The sequence below is a fragment of the Salmo salar genome, chromosome ssa10, assembly GCF_905237065.1.
Source record: "Salmo salar chromosome ssa10, Ssal_v3.1, whole genome shotgun sequence".
In the NCBI taxonomy this organism is placed as follows: Eukaryota; Metazoa; Chordata; class Actinopteri; order Salmoniformes; family Salmonidae; genus Salmo; species Salmo salar.
In genome coordinates this window covers 99,631,219-99,653,430 of record NC_059451.1, presented here as the reverse complement: position 1 = coordinate 99,653,430, position 22,212 = coordinate 99,631,219, and the positions used below count along the sequence as shown (strand labels likewise).

Here is a 22,212-nt window from a genome sequence, read left to right as displayed (position 1 = left end):
ACGGTCATGTGGAATTTGACTGCCTTCATGACTTCGTGACCGCCGGTGTGGCGGTAATATGGTCATCGCAACAACCCTACTCCAGACGTCTTGGCATTCAGGCCAAAGAGTTTAATCAGACCAGAAAATCTTGTTTCTAATGGTCACAGAGTCCTTTAGGTGCCTTTTTGGCAAACTCCAATTGAGCTGTCATGTGCCTTTTACTGAGGAGTGGCTTCCATCTGGCCACTCTACCATAAAGGCCTGATTGGTGAAGTGCTGCTGAGATGGTTTTCCTTCTGCAAGGTTTTCCCATCTCCACAGAGGAACTACGGAGCTCTGTCAGAGTGACCATCGGGTTCTTGGTCAGCTCCCTGACCAAGGCCCTTCAACCCTGATTGCTCAGTTTGCCGGGCTGCCAGCTTTAAGAAGAGTCTTGGTGGTTCCAAACTTCTTCCATTTAAGAATGATGGAGGCCACTGTGTTCTTGGGGACATTCCACGCTGCAGAAATGTTTTGGTACCCTTCCCCAGATCTGTGCCTCGACACAATCCTGTCTCGGAGCTCTAAGGACAATTCCTTCGACCCCATGGCTTGGTTTTTGCTCTGACATGCACTGTCAACTATGGGACCTTATGGGACCTGGTTTGTGCCATTCCAAATCATGTCCAATCAATTTAATTTACCACAGCTGGACTCCAATCAAGTTGTAGAAACATCTGAAGGATGATCAATGGAAACAGGATGCACCTGAGCTCAATTTTTGAGTCTCATAGCAAAGGGTCTGAATACTTATATAATACCTTCCTAACTCAGTCGCTGGAGAGGAAGGAAACCGCTCAGGGATTTCACCATGAGGCCAATGGTGACTTTAAAACAGTGAATGGAGTTTAATGGCTGTGGTAGGAGAAAACTGAGGATGGATCAACAACATTGTAGTTACTCCACAATACTAACCTAATTGACAGAGTGAAAGAAGGAGGCTTGTACAGAATACAAATATTCCAAAACATCCATTCTTTTGCAACAAGGCATTAAAGTAATAATGCAAAAAAATATGGCAATGCAATTCACATTTTGTCCTGAATTGTCACGTCCTGACCAGTATAAGGGTTATGTTATTGTAGTTTGGTCAGGACGTGGCAGAGGGTATTTTGTTTATGTGGTCCGGGTGGTGTTTTTATGTAGTAGGGTGTTTGATTTATTATTTCCGGTTTTTTGGGGTTATGTTCTAGGTTTGTATTTCTATGTGGTCTCTAGTCTTTTGTATTTCTTTGTCTAGTTTATTGGGGTTGGACTCTCAATTGGAGGCAGGTGTTTTCTCGTTGCTCTGATTGAGAGTCCTATATGGGTAATTGTTTGGTGTAGTGTTGTGAGAGATTGTTTCTTGTTTTGCCTGTGTGAGCCTGACAAGACTGTTTTGTTGTTCATGCATTCTTCGTTTTGTTATTTTGGTGTTCTCTTGATTTAAAATAAATAACAAGATGAGCATCCATATTCCTGCTGCGTTTTGGTCCTCTATTCCCGACGACAACCGTTACATGAATACAAAGTGCTGTGTTTGGGGCAAATCCAATACAACACATTACTGAGTAACAATCTACATATTTTCAAGCATAGTGGTTATGGGTATGCTTGTAATCGTTGCGCTTTTCAGGATAACAAAAAAAACTGAATGGAGCTAAGCACAGGCTAAATCATAGAGAAAAACCTGGTTCAGTCTGATTTTCACCAGACCCTGGGAGAGGTCCAAATCTACACTGGAGTTTCTTACCAAGAAGATAGTGAATGTTCCTGAGTGGCCAAGTTACAGTTTTGACTTGAAAATCTTTGGCAAGACCTGAAAATGGTTGTCTAGCAATGTTCAACAAATGTTGCACAATCCAGGTGTGGAAAGCTCTTTTGAGACTTACCCAGAAAGACTGTAATCACTGCCAAAGTATTGACAAAGTATTGGCTCAGGGTGTGTAAATTAGATATTTCTGTATTTCATTTTAAATACAATTTCTAAAAACATATTTTCAGTTTGTCATTATGGGGTATTGTGTGTAGATGGGTGAGGGAACAAATATATTTAATCCATTTTGAATTCAGGCTGTAACACAACAATATGGGGGAATAAGTCAAGGGATGTGAATACTTTCTGAAAGCACTGTATGTTACTATTACGATGAAAGGCTTTTCGAAAAACTAACAAAATGAGAGGGTCATGGCTAGAAGGGATCCAACTTTAGTCAGAATTTACTTTTCAGCGGGTTTATAATTTGCACAGCAGTTAGGAGAATACACGTGTCAGGTTAGGATAATTAGGTTAAGGTTAGGAAAGGGGTTAGCTAAAATGCAAAAAATGCATAGACGTAAATTTGACAAAAGCTTGATTCCATCTAGTCATGATCCAACGTGAGCTTGCACACGCTAGCTGTTCATTATGAAAATGTTTTATTTCTAAAACTATAATGTAAGTTACACTGTTATTCAATACAAAACGGATCAGCTGTATATTTCAAATGTAAATGGCATGCACTGATGACTGAAAACATTCACGCAGGAAAATGCTTGCCGCTAGTTTTAGTCACACACCTTCTAATTTAGTTAGCTACAGTTGAAGTCGGAAGTTTACATACACCTTAGCCAAATACATTTAAACTCAGTTTTTCACAATTCCTGACATTTAATCCTAGTAAAAATTCCCTGTCTTAGGTCAGTTAGGATCACCACTTTATTTTAAGAATGTGAAATGTCAGAATAATAGTAGAGAGAAGGATTTATTTCAGCTTTTATTTCTTTCATCACATTCCCAGTGGGTCAGAAGTTTACATACACTCAATTAGTATTTGGTAGCAGTGCCTTTAAATTGTTTAACTTGGGTCAAATGTTTCGGGTAGCCTTCCACAAGCTTCCCACAATAAGTTGGGTGAATTTTGGCCCATTCCTCCTGACAGAGCTGGTGTAACTGAGTAGGGTTTGTAGGCCCTCCTTGCTCGCACATGCCTTTTCAGTTCTGCCCACACATTTTCTATAGGATTGAGGTCAAGGCTTTGTCAGGGCTTTGTGATGGCCACTCCAATACCTTGACTTTGTTGTCCTTAAGCCATTTTGCCACAACTTTGGAAGTATGCTTGTCCATTCGGAAGACCCATTTGCGACTAAGCTTTATCTTCCTGAATGATGTCTTGAGATGTTGCTTCAATATATCCACATCATTTTCCTCCCTCATGATGCCATCTATTTTGTGAAGTGCACCAGTCCCTCCTGCAGCAAAGCACCCCCACAACATGATGCTGCCACCCCTGTGCTTCACGGTTGGGATGGTGTTCTTTGGCTTGCAAGCCTCCCCTTTTCCTCCAAACATAACGATGGTCATTATGGCCAAACAGTTCTATTTTTGTTTCATCAGACCAGAGGACATTTCTCCAAAAAGTACGATCTTTGTCCCCATGTGCAGTTGCAAACCGTAGTCTGGCTTTTTTTATGGCGGTTTTGGAGCAGTGGCTTCTTCCTTGCTGAGTGGCCTTTCAGGTTAGTGTCGATATAGGACTCGTTTTACTGTGGATATAGATACTTTTGTACCTGTTTCCTCCAGCATCTTCACAAGGTCCTTTGCTGTTGTTCTGGGATTGATTTGCACTTTTCGCACCAAAGTACGGTCATCTCTAGGGAGACAGAACGCATCTTCTTCCTGAGCGGTATGACAGCTGCATGGTGTTTTATACTTGCGTACTATTGTTTGTACAGATGAACATGGTACCTTCAGGTGTTTGGCAATTGCTCCCAAGGATGAACCAGACTTGTGGAGGTCTACAGTTTTTTTCTGAGGTCTTGGCAGATTTCTTTTGATTTTTCCATGTGTGCATGCAAATGGCCTGAATGACAGATATGTGCCAACTGTCTTGCTTTTTGCAGATTGCATATTTTGATTGCAAACTAAATAAGACTACAAACATAATAGGCCAAGACAAAGGGTGTTATTTTTGTATCAAGGAAGTCCAGTGTTCACACATTAAGTAGCACAGATTGTTGGCTAGTCTAACTACCTTGCTGGCTAGATAGAGCCTAACTACATTGCTGGCTAGCTATCCAGCTAACTAGGTGAACTAGTTAACATTTGATGAGGAGACGTATTTGTTCAGTCTATGTTTATAATATTGGCGCTTTATTTGTGGAATAAAGACTGATACAAATATTTCTATGGAAGGCTAATATCCATAGCCACAGGAATAAGTTTTGGAGTGGGGGCCAATACACTACTTTTGTGAAAATGTTTTAACTAAATTCATTTAAGTGTTTACCAACAATTGTAAATTCAGTCTGATAATTATCTGTACAAAACAGTTTATCTGATAATACTTGTGGAATATAAACACTTGCTTGATATGTTTTCCAGTTTCTTGAAATACTTTGCAAATGCCACTTATTTCTATGTTAAAACTGAGATGGTCTATTCATTCCTTTTCCATTTTAGTAGCACTCTTATCCAGAGCCACTTACAGTAGTGAGTGCATACATTTTCATACTGGTCACCCGAGGGAATTGAACCCACAACTCTAGCATGGGAAACACAATGCTCTATCAACTGAGCCACATCATCACAAACCACTTGATATCTCAATGTACTCAATTACTGTATTGTGCATTGTTTTTCATCTTGGTGATGAAAAGTCTACAGGTACAAACCTAGATGACCAGCCTATGTACAATGCGCTAATGTACATTTACAATAAGTGGTTTGTAAGTGATTGTTTTCCATGTAATTTAATCAAGAAAAATATTTCACCCTGCCAGAGTGCAAAGAACCTTGGCATGACCCTGCAAACATCAAAGCAGTGACTTGCTAATGCAGGTTCATGCTCTACAACATCAGTAGAGTACAACCTTACCAGCACACAGGAAGAGGCGCAAGTCCTAACCCAGGCACTTGTCCTCTCCCCGTTTAGATTACTGCAACTAGCTGTTCGCTGGGCTCCCCGCTTGTGCCATCAAACCCCTGCAACTTATCCAGAACGCTGCAGCCTGCCTGGTTTTCAACCTTCCCAAGTTCTCTCATGTCACCCCGCTCCTCCGCACACTCCACTGGCTTCCAGTCGAAGCTCGCATCCACCACAAGACCATGGTACTTTCCTACGGAGCAGCAAGAGGACTACGATATCGAACATGTCTGTAGACAGTTGTCGAAGTGACATCATGAACATTCTATTGTCGTCTGACATCAAACTTGTTGTTGTCATTATGAAAAATGATAAACACAAAAACGACAGAGTACATGACATCAGCAGCCTGATGGTCCAAAATAGCATAACTCATGCATTTTAACACCAACAAACCCATTCGTTTAAAAATGAATGTAGGATATGTCAATCTAGCAAACCAGGCAACTTAAAGCAACTTTCTAAACAATGTTTAGGTCCATTTCTAGCTTGTTAGCTGGCTAGATAGTTCAAATAATGATCATATCATAGCTGACATCATCTTAACTTTATTCATTATTCATTATTACAGGAAAATAAACTCACAACAAGATCATTATTTACAAGTTAATGGCAAGATAATTATAGAAAATAGCTTACGGTTGTGAGTGTTACAAAATAAAAGCAGGGCATTCTACCGGAAAATGTTAGAACTTCCGACACTGTCTCGTTGGCCCTAACGTTATATCCTAATTTGACTTTGGTGCAGGTCATGTTGTTATTCCGATTACCGTCTCTGGTAAACACACATTATATCAAATAAAATCAATGTTTATTTGTCACATGTACAGGATACCAAAGGTGTAAACGGTACAGATAATGGTTACTTGCATAGTGGAGTCTTTTGTTTAGATGTGTAGCTAGCTAAACAGTGAACCATAATCCCAACTCATAATGTTACTACCATGCATGAATCTTCAGATAACTGAAATTCACCAACTAGGTTCAATGTTAGCTAGCTAGCTAACATTAGGCTATAACTAGCAATGCAAATCGCTTTTGAGATACAAAATAATATTACTACACAGATCATAAACGTAACATTAGCTAGCGAGCCAGCCAACTAATGTTAGCTAGCTAGCAGTACGCTTTAACTTGCAATGAAAATTACTTTCTGACAAAATTCGAACATGTAGTATCTGAAAATGTAGCTAGCTAGACTCTCTTACCCATATACATCGCTTCTCACTCTCTGTCACGGATGTCATGGTTGCCCTTAGTTTGAAGATGTAATCCAGAGACAGGTGTTTTATACAACAGCCTTCTGTGTTCTCTTTTCGACTCCCTCCGCAAATTTGCAAACTCCAGAATTTTCTCCATCTCCTTAGCCATCATACTGTTTCCACCGGGAATTCCACTGATTTCAAAACTCAGTCAACTTCTTCATTGCAGAAGCATGCTACATGGCAGACCAATCCGAACTCATCTCTCGGCATGTCCAGCCCATCCATTATCTCAGACAATCGTGGCTAGCGGGAAGGTTCCTGTCTCTTACAATTCCAACTACTGAATCCTGCAAGATACTGTTTCTTAACCTTTTCACACGTACCCACAAACGTGTGTGATCATTGTACAGTGGTCCCTGCAGCGTACGCTCAAACCGGTTTGATTAACGTCCAGTTTCGTTTGACGCAACAGTCAGCATTTGAGCTAGCCACACTGTTTTTTTCACAGAAACCTTTTTGCACATACACAGTCCTTACAAAGTTATGTCCTGAATGTGACAAGTTTATTTTGGGATGCAATGTTCAGATATCCACAGAAGTAGCAACAGCATACACAATCATCCAAACCGGAAAATGTAAGCTAGATTAGTCCTAGCGCTAACTGAGGAAATATTGACGTAATACAAGCGGTCATATTTACATAACTCTCGGCAGACAGAAATCACAATATGAATGAGCTAATAGCAATTACTATTTATAATTCATCACATCACAGGTGAGCTCAACATTGATCCAAATAATTGAGTAAAACACTTTCTAGAAGTCGAAAGTAATCCGATGATGGGTAGTTTGGGTAGTCGAAGAAGCCGGTGTTTGGAGGATATATTGGCACGGCTGTTGCCAATATATTCTCCAAACACCGCTTCGAGGGCATTATCAATTTTATACAACAGGTTACCAACATATTCAAATTATTTTCATAAAAACCGTTATTTTGATTAATTTATTCATACTATTTCATCCTTCCACAAGATATAGCCCCGTCACAAATCTAGGTTTGCTACCCAAGCCGGCTGGTCATTTGTTCTATCGGTTCGGTTGCTAGAAATGAGACCCAATCGTTCAGTCTTTTTTGTTATGTATCTATGGACACGACCCAGTCGTTCATTCTAAATGTTCCATTGTCATACTGGCTTGCTATCTAGCCAACTATGGCTAACTTACAGACAGAATAACAGCAAAGTAGCTGCATTTGCATTTGTTTAGTTTTCTAGTGACATTTATTTGGATGCATCCATAACAATGAGCTAATGAGGCGCGATTTCGCCTGGCATAGAAAATGTGCTCACTGTTGTTCAGAGGCGCTAGCCAACAACACAGCTAACACAATCACTTCAAACTGAAGCTGGAAAGACTGCAAACTAGCAGCACTTCGTTTCGTTTGACCTTTTTTCAATTGACATTTCTTTGTACATATCCATAAAATTATGCCAGCTGATTTATGATTTTGACTGAATGAGAACGTCCAGATGCCTGTCTGTGCGTCTCATCCCGACACATTCATTACTATTGGACAGCTGGAGATCGAATTTGAATATTGAAATAATGTTGCAAATGTCAGGCGAGACAGACAGCAAGGTTTATACAAATCTCCGCTGTTGAAAACTAAATGTTAGTCTAAATGAAATGTGAGATAATGTCTAGATGCTTTTTATAGTGGAGATCTAGTTTATAAATAGCTTGGCTGGGCTGATGAGACAGTGGATTGCGTAGTGAGATGGAACAGAGTAAATAGGCGTTTTTTACATCATAGATTTAGCTGGTGGTAACTTGTGGAATAGACACGGGGCTGGAATGCAGTTCTAACCAATCAGCATTCAGGATTAGACCCACCCATTGTATAATATGATGTTAAAGGTTCTAGGTAGAACACTTTGCCTTTACAAGATCCCTCGTCTTCTTAAAAGGCTTCTTCTGCTAAAAACGGTTCTTGGTAAAAACTCTATCCCTCCGCAAAGAACCCATTTGGAACCTTTTGAGATACAGCCACTGTCAAACACACTCCCCCCTCCCACATACACACATACACAGTGCTTGACTTGGGCAGGAGCACACCAGAGCTGAGTACCGACACCTAAATGCTCTACTGCTTGAGCTTCTGTTCCTCTTATAGAATATTACCTCACAAGTATTGTGGAGCTCCTGCGCCTAAATATAAACAGTACTGGTACTCAAAACGGGTACCGGCACCTATTTCAGTCCAACTCAAGCATTGCACATACACAAACATGTACTGCATACTGGTAGTCATTGCCAATACTCCATCCACTGCAGCAACAGTGAAGGGCATTGTGAAGGGATGGAGGAAGTTTGCTTCAATATACAGACAATGACAGTCCAAACCCAATAATTATCCAAAGTGTAGATCATTTCCCCAGAGAGAGCAATAACAGGGCAACTTGTATTTCCTCAGGAGATGGAATTCATGTAGATGGAATCATTTAATAGGGAGAGCACTGTTTTTCCGGCGAGGTGACATTGATTGGATGGAGTTTCATGTCTATTAATAACACATGAGAGCGTGTGAGACATGAATGCTGATGGAGGGAGTGTGTGGATGTGGAAGGTTGTTGAGGTGAGAGTCTGCTGCTGCCTCTACTGCTGTCGCGCTGCGGAGTGGTTCTATTGCTTCTATTTTTGTCTTGGCACGGCCCACGGCGGCGAGCAGCGAGGTGAGCAGTAAACCCATGTGATTCATGGTTTGATTATCTTCGCCCGCAGTCCTCCTTTTCTCTGCTCACTACAAAGGCATATGCTCCCTTAACGTCTAGTCCACTCAGCCCTACCTATCTACCTCCGCTAAATCAGCTGGAGAGATTTAATATGGCCCTTGTACTTAGTGCAATGTGACCTGTCCCAGCATCCTCCAAGAACAAAATCATTAAGAGCTACATGAAGGCTCAGTTGTCATTACTGACTGCTTTACTGGTGCTCCACTGTGGGTAGCGCCAAGTTCACACAGCTGGCCTGACCACGTGATCTGCCCCGAAATTACGAAGACAGTTGAAAAGAGCGGTACCACTGAGGGAAATATTTCAGCTCAGCTTGCTGTACAGTACAGTACCCCTGTTATCCTACTATGAGGTTTTACTGTGTTTTCTCACCATTAAACACCAGTGTTTATGGCTACCTTTATAATGGTGCTGTTACTGGACACTGCTATTAAAACATTATGGACCACGTCCATTTCACAGCTGTGGGACCGACATGTACCTGATATATCTCTCAGGCCTCTAGTGGGGATTGTATCCATCTTTTTTGTATTGTATGTCTTTTATCTTTCCTATCTGCCTGTAGTATGAACCTGATATGGAGGGATATCTCACTCACTAGATTATCTCTGTTAAGCTCTCCTTTCTTTTATTAGAATATCTCTAACATAAGAATAAATATATCTTCGTCTGTCTCTGTATAGTATGAACCTGACATGGAGGGACATGCAGCACCTGGTGGTGAGAACCTCTCACCCTGCCCACCTCAGCACGGACGACTGGAGTACCAATGGAGTGGGTCGCAGAGGTAACAGGAAAGCTCTCATTGGACATGCCTTGGATAACTGAACTACATGATAAATGGACTCACTGGACTCTTCATAACTTCTCTCATGCTTTTTCTGTTTCCCAGTGAGTCATTCGTATGGGTATGGTCTGCTGGATGCGGGGGCCATGGTGGCCCTGGCTCAGAACTGGACAAGTGTGGACCCACAGCACCAGTGTGTTCTCCACCATGCTCTCAGAGCCTAGGGACATAAGCAGCCGGCTGCTGTTCAGTGCAAGACATTGGACGCCTGCTGGGGCAAACCAGAGTATGTCAGCTCTCTGGAGCACGTCCAGGCCCGCCTCACTCTCTCCTACAACCACAGAGGAAACCTGGCTATACACCTCATCAGCCCCCCTAGGGACACGCTCTACCCTGCTGGCACCCAGGTACTCTCACACGCACACATCTACTGTAGAAATACAAAGGAAACCTCATCAACCTCATACAGTATCAGTCCGCTAGATACACAATCCCCCCAGGTAAACATACACACGTTCACAGAAAAACACATGCAGTGCTTGTTGTTTTTCATCTCTGTTCGCTTGAAGTGCTGTGTATTTTTGACAGCCAGTCTGGGAGGTATTGTTCTTGAAGAGCCCTGCACTGTTCAGGGCGGTTGCTATGAGATGAATGTTTTCGGCTCTGAACCCTAACTACTCTCTATTTCTCTCTCTCTGTTTTGTCTCTCTGTTTCTCTCTCTCTCTGTTTCTCTCGCTCTGTTTTTGTCTCTCTGTCTCTGTTTCTCTCTTTTCTCTCTCCCCCTCTATCTTTGTCTCCCCCCGCTCTCTCTCCCCCTCTCTCTCTATCCCTTCGCCCTCTCTCTCTTCCCCCTCTCCCTCTCCCTCTCTCTCTTCCTCCTGTCTCTCTTTCTATCCCCTCCTCTTTCTCTCCCCCTCTTTCACTCTCCCCCTTGCACTCTCTCCCTATGTCTCTCTCTATCCCCCCCCTCTCCCTCTCTCTCTCTCTACCCCTCCTTCTCTCGCTCCCTCACTTTCTCTCTCCCCTCGCTCTCCCCTCCCTATGTCTCTTTCTATCTCCCCCCTCTCTCTCGCTTTCCCTCTTTTCAGGCCTAAAGACTACTCATCAGAGGGATTTAATGACTGGGCCTTCATGACCACCCACTCGTGGGATGAGGACCCTCGAGGGGAGTGGACCCTGGAGATAGAGAACGTCTCAGAACAAGGGCACGACTATGGTAACAGGACATGTGTACCTTCATACCCCTCCTCACATACACCAGATGCTCCGTCCTCCTCTTCTCTGATGTTGTTTGTTGCAGTCTCAGTGTAGCAGGGGAAATAAGATGAGTGCTTCTCTCTACTCCCTCCACCTCCTCTTCATCCTTATTCCTGTCCACACTATATCACTTCACTCGCCTTCTCTCTCTCTCTCTCTCTCTCTCTCTCTCTCTCTCTCTCTCTCAATTCAAAGGGCTTTATTGGCATGGGAAACATATGTTTACATTGTGTAAGTGAAATAGATAATAAAAAAAGTGAAATAGAAAATGAACAGTAAACATTACACTCACAAAAGTTCCAAAGGAATAGAGACATTTCAAATGTCATATTATGGCTAAATACAGTGTTGTAACAATGTACAAATAATTAAAGTACAAAAGGGAAAATAAATAAACAGAAATATGGGTTGTATTTACAATGGTGTTTGTTCTTCACTTGTTGCCTTTTTCTTGTTGCAACAAGAAGTATTTCACCCAATAGATATGGGATTTTATCAAAATAGGATTTGTTTTCGAATTCTTTGTGGGTCTGTGTAATCTGAGGGAAATATGTGTCTCTAATATGGTCATACATTTGGCAGGAGGTTAGGAAGTGCTGCTCAGTTTCCACCTCATTTTGTGGGCAATGTGCACATAGCCTGTCTTCTCTTGAGAGCCAGGTCTGCCTTCGGCGACCTCTCTCAATAGCAAGGCTATGCTCACTGAGTCTAAACATGGTCAAAGCTTTCCTTAATTTTTGGGTATGTCACAGTGGTCAGGTATTCTTCTACTGTGTACTCTCTGTTTAGGGCCAAATAGCATTCTAGTTTGCTCAGTTATTTGGTTTATTCTTTCCAATGGGTCAAGTAATTATATTTTTGTTTTCTCATGATTTGGTTGGGTCTAATTGTGTTGCTATCCTGGGACTCTGTGGCGTCTGTTTGTGTTTGTGAACCGAGCCCCAGGACCAGCTTGCGTATGGGAACTCTTCTCCAGGTTCATCTCTCTGTAGGTGATGGCTTTGTTTTGGTAAGGTTTGGGAATCGCTTCCTTTTAGGTGGTTGCAGATTTCAACAGCTCTTTTCTGAATTTTGATAATTAGCGGGTATCGGCCTAATTCTGCTCTGCGTGCATTATTTGGTGTTTTACGTTGTACAGGGAGGATAGTTTTGCAGAATTCTGTATGCAGAGTCTCAATTTGGTGTTTGTCCCATTTTGTGAATTCTTGGTTGGTGAGCGGACTCCAGACATCATAACCATAAAGTGTTCATCAAATCAAATCAAATTGTATTGGTCACATTCACATATTTAGCAGATGTTATTGCGGGAGTAGCGAAATGCTTGTGTTCCTAGCTCCAACAGTGCAGTAGTATCTAACAATTCAATGGGTTCTAAAACTGATTCAAGTATTTTTAGCCAGATCCGAATTGGTATGTCGAATTTGATGTTCCTTTTGATGGCGTAGAAGACCCTTCTTGCCTTGTCTCTCAGATTGTTCAGAGCTTTGTGGAAGTTACCTGTGGCGCTGATGTTTAGGCCGAGGTATGTATTTTTTTTGTGTGCTCTAGTGCAACGGTGTCTAGATGAAATTTGTATTTGCGATCCTGGCAACTGGACCTTTTTTGGAACACTATTATTTTTTGTCTTACTGAGATTTACAGTGCATTTGGAAAGTATTCAGACCCCTTAACTTTTCCCACATTTTGTTACGTTACAGCCTTATCAATCTACACACAATACCCCATAATGACAAAGCAAAAGCTGTTTTTTGTAAATGTATAAATAAAAAAAATACTGAAATATCACATTTACATAAGTATTCAAACCCTTTACTCAGTACTTTGTTGAAGCACCTTTGGCAGTGATTACAGCCTCGAGTCTTCTTGGGTATAACGCTACAAGCTTGGCACACCTGTATTTCGGGAGTTTCTCCCATTCTTCTCTGCAGATCCTCTCAAACTCTGTCAGGTTGGATGTGGAGCGTCGCTGCACAGCTATTTTCAGGTCTCTCCAGAGATGCTGGATCGGGTTCAAATCCGGGCTCTGGCTGGGCAACTCAAGGACATTCAGGGACTTGTACCGAAGCCACTCCTGTGTTGTCTTGGCTTTGTGCTTAGGGACGTTGTCCTGTTGGAAGGTGAACCATCACCCCAGTCTAAGGTCCTGAGCGGTCTGGAGGAGGTTTTCATCAAGGATCTCTCTGTACTGTGCTCCGTTCAACTTTCCCTCAATCTTGACTAGTCTCCCAGTCCCTGCCGCTGAAAAACATCCCCACAGCATGATGCTGCCACCACCATGCTTCACTGTAGAGATGGTGCCAGGTTTCCTCCAGACGTGACACTTGGCAATCAGGCCAAAGATTTCAATCTTGGTGTCATCAGACCAGAGAATCCTGTTTCTCATGGTCTGAGAGTCCTTTAGGTGCCTTTTGGCAAACTCCAAGCAGGCTGTCACTCTACCATAATTGTATTTTTTTATTTAATTTAATTTAACCTTTATTTAAATAGGCAAGTCAGTTAAGAACTAATTATTATTTTACAATGACGGCCTACCCCGGCCAAACCCTCCGCTAACCCGGACTATGCTGGGTCAATTGTGCGCCGCCCTATGGGGACTCCTGATACAGCCCGGGATCGAACCAGGGTCTGTAGTGACACCTGTAGCACTGAGATGCAGTGCCTTAGACTGCTGCACCACTCGGGAGCCCAAATAAAGGCCTGATTGGTGGACTGCTGCAGAGATGGTTGTCCTTCTGGAAGTTTCTCTCATCTCCACAGAGGAACTGGAGCTCTGTCAGAGTGACCATCGGGTTCTTGGTCACCTCCCCTGACCAAGGACCTTCTCCCCGATTACTCAGGTGGTTCCAAACTTCTTCCATTTAACAATGATGGAGGCCACTGTGTTCTTGGGGACCTTCAATGCTGCACACATTTTTTGTACCCTTACCCAGGTCTGTGCCTCAACACTATCCTGCCTCAGAGCTCTACGGACAATTCCTTCGACCTCATTTAATTTTTATTTGTTTTATTTAACTAGGCAAGTCAGTTAAGAGCAAATTCTTATTTACAATGATGGCCTACCCCGGCCGAACCCTAACCCAGACGACGCTGGGACAATTGTGCGCTGCCCTATAGGACTCCCAACCACGGCCGGTTGTAATACAGCCTGGAATCGAACCAGGGTCTGTAGTGACGCCACTAGCACTGAGATGCAGTGCCTTTGACAACTGTGCCACTCGCGAGCCCCCCTCATGGCTTGGTTTTTGCTCTGACATGCACTGTCAACTGTGGGACCTTATATAGACTGGTGTGTGCCTTTCCAAATCATGTCCAATCAATTTAATTTACCACAGGTGGACTCCAATCAAGTTGTAGAAACATCTCTCAAGGATGATCAATGGAAACAGGATGCACCTGAGTTCAATTTCGAGTCTCATAGCAAATGGTCTGAATACTTATCTAAGGTATTTCTGTTTTCGTTTTGTCATTATGGGGTAGTGTGTGTAGATTGAGGATTTTTTTAAATTTAATGCATTTTAGAATGAGGCTGTAACGTAGCAAAATGTGGAAAAAGGGAACGGTTCTGAATAGTTTCCGAATGCACTGTATATGTTGAAGAGGGTGGGGATGCATCCCTGTCTCACCCCACAGCCATTGGGAAAGAAATGTTGCCAATCTTAACCAGACACCTGTTGTTTGTGTACATGGATTTTATAATGTTGTATGTTTTCCCCCCAACCCCGTTTTCCATCAATTTGTATAGCAGACCCTTATGACAAATTGAGTCAAAACGTTTTTGAAATTAACAAAGCATGAGAAGACTGCCTTTGTTTTGGTTTGTTTGTTTGTCAATTAGGGTGTGCAGTTACCTCTCTCTCTCTCTCTTTCTCTCTCTCTCTCTCTCTCTCTCTCTCAGATGTTCTTAGTCAGCCTTTCTTCTCCTCTCCCTTGGTTTGTCAGTCAGCTCACCTACCTCTTCCCTCTTCCTTCTCCTCATCATTATATTACTATCTCTCTGACACACTCACCCAGTCTACCTCTCTCCTCTTGGGGGTATTGAATTGTTCATTCTCTCTGTTCTTCTTTCTCCTCTCTCTTGAGTTTGAAATGTGTTCACTCTCTCTCTCTTCCTCTCCTCTCTCCTCCCTCCTTTCTCTCCTCCCCCTCTCTCAGGTGTGTTGAGTCAGTTTACTCTGATCCTGTACGGTACAGGCTCCAGCTCCATTAACCCCTTGTCTCCTGACTTCCCCCGGCCGTCCAACAACAGCTGCAAGACCTTCGACGCCCAGCAGATCTGCATAGGTGAGACACACTGAGACAGCTAGCTAGCACTAAGATTCCTACTCTCTTTACACATTGAGACAGCGTCCTCCATAGGTAACTGCTGGTACTGAGGATGGGACATGTTGAGTTCCTTGCTCATTGCTATGGACAGTATTCACTTACTTGACCTACTTATGAAGTTATCTAACCTAGCTCAGGTCATAATATATTCAGAGTGTCTAGTTTGAGGGCTGCGCAAAACCATGAATACACATTTAATGTCAAGCCAAACTCATTTGAAAGTTAAATGTCTCGCTTATCGTGATGCTGTGACTCTTGTACGCCAGCTATGAATATGCATCACCCTAAATATGTGAGAAAACAACATATGTGGTGTCACTTTAGAAAAGCAGAGAGGGTATGTAGTAGTGGCTGGCAGGCAGCAGTAGGGCTATGACATTGAGAGAGGTGTTGGGTTGGAGAGCAGCTGTGTTTTGGGAGGCTGAGAGGAGGCAGATGGGGTCAGAAGCCTCTTGGTGACACTCAGCATGTGGATGTGGGCTTCTCATGCATATGGCAGGACTGTTAAAAGGTTTCAGGCATGTTTTTGCCTTTTTGTGTGGGGGGTCTATGTACGAGCGTTTGTCCCCACTGACTGCTCAGAAAAGCAGCACCTCATCCCCCCTTTGTATGTGTATCATCTCGCTTTTTCACTCTCTCTCTCATCTTGTCCTTTTTCTCTTTCCCTCTTCCCCTTTCTCCCCCTATCCAGAGTGCAGCCCAGGCTTCTCCCTGTTCCTGCAGGGTTGTGTGAAGCTCTGCCCCCCCGGCTTCACCACGGGCCCCCAGCTCCTCAACCTGTCCCTGGACAACTGGGTGGACTTGTCCTCCGTCCAGGCCTGCCTGCCCTGCCACCCTGCCTGCCTCACCTGCTCCGGTTCCGGGCCCAACGACTGCCTCTCCTGCCCCCCTCACAGTCACCTGGTCCTCACCGCCTGCCTGCACCAGAACCAAGTCCAGCGCAAGTCCCCAACTGGCCAAGTCCTCCAGGGAGAGAGGAGTGGACCAGGGGAGAGCCCAGTGGGGTCAGAGCAGGGGGAAGAGGGAGAGCCTCCAGGGCCTAACCTGGGCCTGTCCTCTCCTCTGGTTACCCTGCTTGCAGTGCTCAGCTGTGCCTTCATTTTGGCAGCCTTCGCCGGCGTCTTCCTCCTGCTGCAGCTGCGCTCTGGTGGCGCCCCCTGGGTCCGGAGGACCAAACTGCACTCTGTGGAGACAGGGGGAGGGGTCTCGGGGGGCATCCGTGTGGGCTTTGGCTTCGGCCTGGGGCTGGGCTGGGAAAGGCAGGGCAGGGTGTCTTATAAGGGGATCCCCACTGTGTGGAGGGACGAGGACCAGGTAACACTGGGGGGCTCTGAATCGGACATCGAAGACCTAGACTGCCACAGTGAAAGGACAGCCTTTATCAGGACACAGAGCTCCCTCTAGCCCCCTCTCTGACCCCTACATCTGGGGGAAACTCTCTTCAGAGGGGTTGGTCTCTCCGGCCCCTCCCTCTGCTAGAGCTCATGGGTCTGTGGTTTGGGTCTGGCTCAGGCCTCGTCCCTTGCTGAGACTGATACACAGAGATGCTGGTCCAGGGATGTGATGGCAGCCCAGCAAGTACCTCCAGGTCCACTGATTCACCCTCAAGCATTAATCAACAGAAAATGTTTTAATTCTATAAGTACCATATTTTATTGTATATTTTTTTCCTTTGCTTTTAAAGACTTTAATAAGATTATTCCCCTGGCCCAAGGGTCAAGGTAAAGGGAAACTACAGTTTTTGAATTGAGTTGGGGATCCATAGTTTTCGCTAATGTTTCCCATTGACCTTATTTTTGTTGCGGTATACACACGGCCCTGAGCCTCTGTCCTAATATGAGCAGGCATGGGAAGAGATGTCTGTATGTATCAGCATACGTGCGCGTGTATGTGTGACTGTGACTTTGTACACAAGAGCTAAATAGCCACCCAACATAGTTTCTGAGTGGATGAAGAACACAGCAGGGTTTATTTAATGTACAACAGAGAGAGAAAGAGAAAGTTTGGATTTGTAAATTAGATTCTCTCTGTGATAAACACCTTCTGATTAAACTTTTTCCTACTACTTGTTCTTTGAGAGCTTCCTACTCTGCTCCATAATCAGTGGGCTGCTGCACTTCTTCAGCAGCTAATACAACCCCACTATACACTGAGTGTACAAAACATTAAGAACCCTTCCTAATATTGCGTTCTACAAGGTGTCGAAACTGTTCCACAGGGATGCTGGCCCATGTTGACTCCAATGCTTTCCACAGTTGTTTCAAGTTGGCTGGATGGCTTTTGGGTGGTGGACCATTCTTGATACACACAGAAACTGTTAAGCATGAAAAACCCAGCAGCATTGCAGTTCTTAGCACAAACTGGTGCGCCTGGCACATACTGCCATACCCCGTTCAAAGGCACTTCAATATTTTGTCTTGCCCATTCACCCTCTGAATGGCACACATACACCATCCATGTCTCAATTGTCTCAAGGTTTAAAAAAATCTTTATTTAACCTGTCTCCTCCCCTTCATCTACACTGATTGAAGTGGATTTAGTGACATCAATAACGGATCATAGCTTTCACCTGGATTCACCTGGTCTGTCTATGTCATGGAAAAAGCAAGTGTAGAAACATCAGAAATCCAGCACAGACTCTTTTGGAGTAGTCTTCAAGGTTTTGATAACTATTGAGCTTTAGTTTGGAAATATTGTCCACAACAGCTTAATAGCACTGAATACCAATATAGGCAATTGTTGAAAGGCAAAAGTCGTAGTAGTGTGGTTGTTTGTTGGACATAAGCAGAAAGCCCATGCATCAATCACTTAACCTAAAGCTATTTGACCTTCTCAACATTTCTCTATTCTCTTGCTTTTGGCAAGAAATTACATCATATTGTCTTCATTCTCCCTCTGGAGGCTGTATTGATTTTCAGGGTTTCTTTCACCGCCAAGTCTTTATCAGTGGAAAGAAGAGAATAGCGTTCTCTTGTTATTACACACTTCACACACTTTGACAAGCAAATGTATTGGCCCGCTGGTATTTTTCACCTTGGCAGACATGCATTATTAAGTTATTGGTATTATGTTATATTTTTAAGAACATACAGTACCAGTCAAAAGTTTGGACACAACTACTCATTCCAGGGTTCTTCTTTATTTTTACTATTTTCTACATTGTGTTAAACAAATTTTAGATTCTTCAAAGTAGCCACCCTTTGCCTTGATGACAGCTTTGTACACTCTTGGCATTCTCTCAACCAGCTTCATGAGGTAGTTACCTGTAATGCATTTGTGCCTTGTTAAAAGTTAATTTGTGGAATTTCTTTCTTTCTTAATGTGTTTGTGCAAATCAGTTGTGTTGTAACAAGGTAGGGGTGGTATACAGAAGAAAGCCCTATTTGGTAAAAGACCAAGTCCATATTATGGCAAGAACAGCTCAAATAAGCAAAAAGAAACGACAATCCATCATTACTTTAAGACATGGTCAGTCAATCTGGAAAATTTCAAGCACTTTGAAAGTTTCTTCAAGTGCAGTCGCAAAAAACATCAAGCGCTATGATGAAACTGGCTGTCATGAGGACTGCCACAGGAAAGGAAGACCCAGTTACCTCTGCTGCAGAAGATAAGTTCATTAGAGTTACAAGACTCAGAAATCGGCAATTAACTGCACCTCAGACTGCACCTCACAGAGTTCAAGTAACAGACACATCTCAACATCAACTGTTCAGAAGAGACTGCGTAAATCAGGCCTTCATGGTCGAATTGTTGTAAAGAAACCACTACTAAAGGACACCAATAAGAAGAAGAGACTTGCTTGGGCCAAGAAACACGAGCAATGTAGATTAGACCGGTGGAAATCTGTCCTTTGGTCTGATACGCCATCCCATCTGGTTTTCGCTTAGTGGGACTATCGTTTGTTTTTCAACAACAGGACAATGACCCAAAACACACCTCCAGGCTGTGTAAGGTTTGGGAGATGGTTTGGGATGAGTTGGACCGCAGAGTGAAGGAAAAGCAGCCAACAAGTGCTCAGCATATGTGGGAACTTCAAGACTGTTGGGAAAGCATTCCAGGTCACTACCTCATGAAGCTGGTTGAGAAAAATGCAAAGCTGTCATCAAGGCAAAGTGTGGCTACTTTGAAGAATCTAAAATATATTTTGATTTGTTTAACACGTTTTTGGTAACTACATGATTCCATATGTGTTATTTCATAGTTTTGATGTCTTCATGTAGAAAATGTCGAAAATATTTTAAAAATAAAGAAAAACTCTTAAATGAGTAGGTGTGTCCAAACCTTTGACTGGTAATGTTCAGTTAAAGTCGGAAGTTTACATACACCTTAGCCAAATACATTTAAATTCAGTTTTTCACAACTCCTGACATTTAATCCGAGTAAAAATTGCATGTTTTAGGCCAGTTAAGATCACCACTTTTTTCTAAGAATGTGAAATGTCAGAATAATAGTAGAGAGAAGGATTTCAGCTTTTATTTATTTTATTTATTTTCCCAGTGGGTCAGAAGTTTACATACACTCAATTAGTATTTGGTAGCATTACCTTTAAATTCTTAAACTTGGGTCAAACGTTTCGGGTAGCCTTCCACAAGCTTCCCACAATAAGTTGGGTGAATTTTGGCCATTCCTCCTGACAGAGCTGGTGTAACTGAGTCAGGTTTGTAGGCCTCCTTGCTCGCACGTGCTTTTTCAGTTCTGCCCACAAATTTTCTATAGGCTGAGGTCAGGGCTTTGGGATGGCCACTCCAATGCCTTGACTTTGTTGTCCTTAAGCCGTAGTATGCTTGGGGTCATTGTCCATTCGGAAGACCCATTTGCGACCAAGCTCTAACTTCCTGACTGATGTCTTGAGATGTTGCTTCAATATATCCACATCATTTTCCTCCCTCATGATGCCATCTATTTTGTGAAGTGCACCAGTCCCTCCTGCAGCAAAGCACCCCCACAACATGATGCTGCCACCCCCGTGATTCACGGTTGGGATGGTGTTCTTTGGCTTGCAAGCCTCCCCCTTTTTCCTCTAAACATAACAATGGTCATTATGGCCAAACAGTTCTATTTTTGTTTCCTCAGACCAGAGGACATTTCTCAAAAAAGTACAATCTTTGTCCCTATGTGCAGTTACAAACCGTAGTCTGGCTTTTTTTCTGGAGGTTTTGGAGCAGTGGCTTTTTCCTTGTCAAGCGGCCTTTCAGGTTATGTCGATATAGGACTCGTTTTACTGTGGATACAGATTCTTTTGTACCCGTTTCCTCCAGCATCTTCACAAGGTCCTTTGCTGTTGTTCTGGGATTGATTTGCACTTTTTGCACCAAAATACATTAATGTCTAGGAGACAGAACGCATCTCCTTCCTGAGCGAAATGACGGCTGCGTGGTCCCATGGTGTTTATACTTGCGTACTATTGTTTGTACAAATGAACATGGTACCTTCAGGCGTTTGGAAATTGCTCCCAAGGATGAACCTGACTTGTGGAGGTCCACGATTTTTTTCTGAGGTCTTTGCTGATTTCTTGATTTTCCCATGATGCCAAGCATAGAGGCATTGAGTTTGAAGGTAGGCCTTGAAATACATCCACAGTTACACCTCCAATTGACACAAATTATGTCAATTGGCCTATCAGAAGCATTTTCTGGAATTTTCCAAGCTGTTTAAAGGCACAGTCAACATAGTGTATGTAACCTTCTGACCCACTGGAATTGTGATACAGTGAATTATAAGTGAAATAATCTGTCTGTAAACAATTGTTGGAAAAATTACTTGTGTCATGCACAAAGTAGATGTCCTAACCGACTCGCCAAAACTATAGTTTGTTAGCAAGAAATTTGTGGAGTGGTTGAACGACTTTTAATGACTCCAACCTAAGTGTATGTAAACTTCTGACTTCAACTGTATATTCTGAACTCGTCGATTCAATCAAGCCGATACAATCAAGGTTACAGCATATTTTAAATAGATTATATTGGATTGTATTTTATATCCTTTTTTTATAATATCCTTTTTTATTTGACTGATGGATGATGTCAATATTGTGGGGATAAATGTCATGCTGAAATAAAATGACTTTGGGAGGTCATGTGAAATGACATCTGTTGTGTTGACCCATTCTGTGCTCTGTATCACCCTTGGAGAGCCTTGCTTTCACAGCAGTCAGCCAAAACTTAGACACACTCACACAACACACTCACAGAGCTAATGCCTTGTCAGAGCCCGCCAGAGTCCGCCACTTCCTGATCTCTAGGGCTTGTTTTGGTTTTGCTGCCAAGTTAACTCTCCTCTACCGTTTTCTCCTTCACACTACTCAACTACAGGAAGAGCATTGCCCGACCCCCAGATAGATATACAATAACTTCCTCTAGCCCTAGATACTGCTGAAATACCAGTACATTAATATTTAACCTAGATTCATTTGAATGGGAAAAGTTGTGCATGTCCGTCAGTAGTATTTGCAGAGTTCATTAAGAGGAGTTTTCCTCCAGCCTCCTGAAGAGTAGAGAGGGGAGCAGGTCTAAGATAATAGTACATCCTGAATGCGCCCCATAATTAGATCCGCAGGGGAGAAATTGTAGCTCATTTAGGAAACCCGTAACCTGTGCATGCCTTGCATGGCAAGTACGTGTGTGAGTGAATGAGTGTTGTGTTGAATCTGCAGAGGAGATGGAGAGTGACTTGCTATGTACTTTCACTCACCCATGTAAGTGTGTGAGCGTGTGCTGTAGGGGTTGTTCAGTGGTCATTCAGTCTGTCCTCTGTGTCCTTGCTGCAGTGGGATGTAGGAAGAGTCTACTGTAGTATTTGTATTGTTTTTATTAAGGATGCCCATTAGCTGCTGACAAGGCCGCAACATTAAGTCCACTACTTTTCTACAATGTAGAAAAAAAAATAAAAAAATTATGAGTAGGTGTGTCCAAACCTTTGACTGGTACTGTATACAGTCGTGGCC

The 22,212-nt window shown here is 43.0% G+C and overlaps 1 pseudogene; it reads left to right on the top strand.

Annotated features, from left to right (window-relative positions):
• Positions 1-17,334, top strand: part of LOC123724581 (furin-like) — a 39,229-nt pseudogene extending 21,895 nt beyond the window's left edge.
• Positions 17,335-22,212: the final 4,878 nt, after the last annotated feature.